The sequence below is a fragment of the Diabrotica undecimpunctata genome, chromosome 11, assembly GCF_040954645.1.
Source record: "Diabrotica undecimpunctata isolate CICGRU chromosome 11, icDiaUnde3, whole genome shotgun sequence".
Lineage (NCBI taxonomy): Eukaryota > Metazoa > Arthropoda > Insecta > Coleoptera > Chrysomelidae > Diabrotica > Diabrotica undecimpunctata.
In genome coordinates this window covers 11,631,080-11,637,121 of record NC_092813.1, presented here as the reverse complement: position 1 = coordinate 11,637,121, position 6,042 = coordinate 11,631,080, and positions in this window count along the sequence as shown.

The window sequence follows — 6,042 nt, the reverse complement described above, 5'->3', positions numbered from 1 at the left end:
CTTAGACAAACAAATTCCCCAAGAACAAGCAGGCTTTGTCAAAGGGAAGGGTACGAGAGAGCAAATCCTTAATATGCGGCAGCTCATAGAAAAGGCCCGCGAATTTAAAATTCCAATAATAATCTGTTTTCTAGACTACCAAAAGGCATTTGATTGTGTGAAGTGGGAAGTTCTCTGGACAGTTCTTCATGAGATGGGAGTTCCAGATCATTTGGCAATATTAATTAAAAACTTATACGAAGATAACTCAGTTAAAATAAGAATTGAAAACCAGCAATCTGATACCTTCAAAACCAGCAGAGGTGTACGACAAGGGTGCATACTATCTCCAGACCTGTTCAATTTATATGGAGAATACATAATGAGGAACGCACTCGATGGATGGAGAGGCGGCATCTCCATTGTAGGAAAAAAGATCTCAAACTTAAGATTCGCAGACGATACAACACTGATAGCAACATCTGAAGAGGAGATGTCGAGACTGATAAAGAGAGTAGAAACCGAAAGCAACAAGTGTGGGCTCAAGATTAATAATCAGAAAACAAAAATCATGATTGTGGACCACGCGAATATCCTCCAAATAACAGGCGCCCTAAATCAATTCGAGAAAGTAGACGAGTTCACGTATCTAGGATCTTCCTTAAGCAATGCAGCCTCCTCCCATACGGAAATTCGCAGAAGAATAGGGATGGCCAAGAACGCGATGAGTCGACTGTCAAAAATATGGAAGGACCGCTCTTTATCCAAAAAACTCAAAATGAGACTGGTACGGACACTCATTTTTTCAATCTTCAGTTACGGTGCCGAAACATGGACAATAAAATCAGAGGATAGGAAAAGGATTGACGCATTCGAAATGTGGTGCTGGAGACGAATGCTACGCGTCTCGTGGACGGAGCACAGATCCAATCAGTCGATTCTCGAAGAGCTAAACATTCAGACCAGACTCTCCTCTCAGTGTCTTGCAAATGTTTTAAAGTTTTTTGGCCACATTGCGAGAAGAGACAATGACAACTTAGAAAGATTAATTGTATGCGGAAACGTAGAAGGACGTAGAGGCAGAGGACGCTCACCTATCCGATGGTCAGATCAAGTACAGAAAGCCACTGGAGAGACGTTTTCCGAGTCCATGAGAGCAGCCCAAAATCGCAAGAGATGGAGAGAATTGACAGCCCGCATTGTAGGAAATCACGATCCTCAGCAATGAGGAAACGACAAGAGAGAGAGTATAACGTTTGGCAGTGTTTTACGACGGAAAGGCAATTTCCTTTTTGACGTGACAACGTCTTAAATTAGGTTGTGGCTCGGAGTCATTCATGAAAAAGTATAACGCCCGCTCACGTCTGTTACAGTGAGTCACCGAACGAGAGAGAGGCCCGCCGGACCGGCGAATGCCTTGCGTCTCTCTCCCACTCAAACATGATCGGTCCGCTGCGCGCGCAGCACCAGAGAATTAGGCGCGTTGAATCGGTGCGTGCTTCCGTGCTTGTGTCTCTGTCTTTCTCGAGCGTTCTTGGCGTTCAAGACACATTACAGCAGAAACACTTCCTTTCATTTCATATTTCTCCTATCATCGTCCTATCCTCAACAAAATCACTCAAATAGAAATTAGTTAAGTTTAAGTTTACATGTACAATGTTTTAGTAAACAAAATATATTTCTATAGTTAAAATTTGTGCAATTCTTATTTTCATTCAATTCCTTGTTCCTATTGTGCAATTTAATAATATTCATATCAATAAATATTCTACCGAGAAAAAGACGTTGTCACGTAAAATATTCGCCCGTAAAACCGACTTTACAGGCAACCGATTTTTTTTTATTAATTTTGTAGCAATATTAACACTCTGTATAATTGTAGGATTTGACATCAAAAAATATATTTATGTTAAGATTTTTAATACAGTCTACTTCTGTCTAAAATTATTAACATAGCGAAATATTTAATTTTGATATACAGGGTTGGTCGAAACTCAGGATGAGTATTTTTTAAATGGAACACTCTATATTTTAGTATTGTAATGAAATTATATTTTATGATACTTTATTATTTATTAAGCATTCCCTATACCTAGCTTCCTTAATTTATGAGTTATTCGTGATTTTTTGAACCAAACATTAATTGCAACAAAAATAAGGTGAAATTTGATAAGGGTGACCGTGAAAATATTGAATCAAAACAAATTTTTCGAAAAACATACATAATAATCTAGACTGCTCCTTAGTTTGTCAGTATTGGATGAGATATCAAAATACATAAATACTTAGTATTGTTGGTGTGTAAAATATTAATAAAAACATAATATTCTACCTAGTTGGCTATGACTTTTACACTAAACTTGCTTAAAAGTTTAACATTAGACTAATTTTATAGTTCCTGTAGCTTTGTTACTATTACTAACATGAATTTTTTAACGGGGAGCGAATTGGTACAGCTTTTCTGCCAGGAGGGTATAAAACAAAAATGTGCTACTACCAACAATTACCAGATAGACAATAGACCAAGAAGAGAAGCTTTTCAAAGTTTACTAGAATAAAAGAAAAGACAGTTAAGATTTGATTTCACGTATAGTCTCTCTGTATATTTGCTTATACGCTTTTTGTGATGAATCCTGGTAGGATGATTTGAAATTAGTGATGCTAAAAAAAGTTGCATTCATATTGTGCACAGTTGCACTATGAGGATAACTATAATAAAAGAGTAGAATTTTGTCGGTGGATGTAGGAACAAATTCAGAATGATGCATATTTCTTGGAATACGTTTTTTTTTGAGACGAAGCTGTTTTCCACAACAACTGTATTGTAAACAAACGTAATCTCCAATATTAGATACTCAAGTTCCAATTTAAAAGAAAATTTTCACCCACACATGATCATTAAATGTTTGGGCTGGAATTCTTGGAAATTATGTCATGGGATCCTTCTTTTTCGAGGATCACGTATACGGAACAATGTATCTACATTTTCAGACAACAAATTGTCAAAATTATTTTAACCCGGCGACTGTGTGGTGAAATTTTCTGACAGGAGCTGTGTGTTGGTGTAATTATCACCCCATTTTTTTTTATTTATAAAATTGAGAAAATATTTTATTTTTACATGCAACCTTAAGATTTTAAATCATGGTTATATTGTTATATAATCTTTTTCAAAGTTAAATCATTTAAAAAATTTCCGTTAAAAATTCAACGATTTAAAAAATATACTAAAATTTAGTTTATATTTAAACCACTACCACAATTTTTGTTACCAAAATTTTTATTAGAGATATAGAATAAACAAAAATACAAATTTTATAAAAAGTAACTATGAACTTTTGTTTAAATAGTATAATTAACAATTATTTGCACATTTAGAACAAAAATATACACAATGTTCAAGACAAGGAAAAATGTCATATTTCTCACATTTTTTTGGCACTTTCTGTCCTTTCCACGGGGACACACTCCACATCTGGATATTGCTCGTTGTTTCTTGTTTGGAGGTCCTTTAGAGTCCTCTCTGTAATCATTTCTTTTTAGTTTTGCTCTTATGTCTGATGGTATTCTTTGACTGTTACGTCTTTTTTCAATATATGGTTTAATTAGTGCCAAACCAAGTTCTTCAAGAAAAATCTGCGTTTTAGTTTTTCAGTTGGCTTGTTATGTTGATAAATAACATAACTATTTATTCCTGCATCATTAAGCAGTGAAAAAAAATTGTTAGAGGCCACTGCTTGCTATTACGAGACACATTATATAACGCAGATATTTCGTCAACCATATCTACGCCACCTTTTGAGTGATTATAAAAGTCTATAATCTCAGGTTTATTTGATTTGTGGTCAAATTCTGTATCATGATGAAGTGAAGAAGCTACTAACACTATTTTATTTTCCTTCGGGACAAAGAACACCAAAGAAATGTCTTTTTTAAATCCGAAAATTGCGTGGTTTTCAGCTCTGTTTTTGGAATTCAAAAAGATTGTCGGTATTTCCCTTTTGTTTTTACGAATAGTTTCAACAGATGTTAACCGATGTTCATTAAGCAAATGTTTCATTAGCGGTATGCTGGTAAACTAGTTGTCGAATGTAATGTTGTAGTTAGTACCACGGATTGAATCTACAAGCCTGTTTACTACATCAAACGGTCTATTACTAAATTGAAAAGGTACTTCAGGCTGTGAGCCAACATATACCTCTAAATTTAAAATATAGAATGTTTTGGCATCCACTAAGGCAAATATTTTAATGCCATATTTGGACGGCTTATTGGGGATATATTGCCGAAAGGGACAACGTCTAATTCTAATTTTTCATCGATCGTCAGGTATCGACTAGGAATAAAATATTGTTAACAATTGGATACAAATCGATCAAAAACAGCTCGTATAGCTGCCAGGTTATCTATTTTTTTTTTCGTTCTTCTCTATTTTCGATATTATCGAGTCGTAGGCACTTTAAAAGTAATATAAATCTTTGCAGGGACATTGTTCGCCTAAAAATGTCAATTCCTGTTCCATCTGTAGCCCGCAGATCCTCCAGATTTAACCTATTGGCTTTATAAATGCCTGATAGATATAATAATCCGAAAATTGCACGAATTTCTTCTGCGTCCGTAGACTTGGTGATATATTTATGTTGGTCATTATAATTCTGAGCGACTAAACTGATTTTTTTATTAGTGCATTGGACAATATCTTCTACAATAATATTATCCATGAATAATTCCCAGCAAGAAATGGGCGACATGCAATGTTTTGCATTATTTCAAACACCGTTAAGTAAAGTTATTAAATTTTCTTGTCGTGTTCTGACCGATTTATTAGCACAGTTCTTTGCCCATTTTGTTTTCCCATCCCGTCCGATAAAAAACTTAGATTGTTTTACTTTATTATCTTCAAAGTTATTGTTGTCTTGAGAAGAATCTTCCTACGATGATTGATTTTCCTGATTAGAACTTCCAGGCTGACAATTTTCCACTGATTGAAGTTGGTTTTCTAAAACATCCTCACTGGGACGAAGGCTTACCTGCTGACTTACATTTTCAGATTCGCTTTATGATTCTAACTCTGATCTAGTTAATTCAGCCTGCCAAAGCTTCAAGAGAGCTTTTTGTTCTTTCTCCCAACTACACATATTTCTATTATATGTCTGAAATTAAGAATATCTAATCAATTTTCAATATTCCTAATAATTAAATTATGTTTCTGTTAAAAAAATAAAGATAAATTGTGCTAGTATAAGAACTTACCTGTTAATAATTAACCGGTGTTGTGGGGTTAAAATTACCCAAAAACTAAATATTACTGCACTTCAACTGTGTGGTGGGGTTAAAATCACCCAAAAGTCCAAAGAACGCGACACCACTCGTTCAAATCTTATTTATATACTGAAATTTATGATGCAATACAAGATCTGTTGTATTATGTTAAGGTACTCGTGGCGCCAGATGAATCTGGCGATGTTGCCACTATTTTAACAAGCGCTAATGAAGCACGTGGGTGATTTTCACCCCACAACACAGTTGCCGGGTTAAGTATTACTGTTGAACATATGTGAGAGAATGTGGATAATCAAATAAATAAACTTATGTACGAGGGGACAGCTGCAAATTTTTTGCAAAGGAGCTTTCAGTGAGACTCATTTGGCTAGCAGAATCTAGTAACGCTCTTGTCATCATTTATTCACCATTAAAATATCTGATATTTACAAGAGCTGTAGGTAAAAGAACTATTTTATCAGAAATATACTGCGCGAGTTAGGTATATTGTCAATATGGTATTGGTACTTCAATCTGTATCAATTATTTGTAAGTAAACAATTAAAAATTATTAAAGTTTTTAAAAAAATATGGGAATTTGACATTACATTAGAAGTATTAACAAAGTACCTGTATAACCATTTGAAGATGACCTTTGTTCTCTCAAATGGGATAAAAAATAGAATTGTTTAAAAACTACCTGACCAATTGTGTCCACCTTTCGGCAAATGTAGTAACTACATAAGAACTAACAATATGAAATGTGTTTTGAATATTTTTATTGTTTATTTTAATAATTAT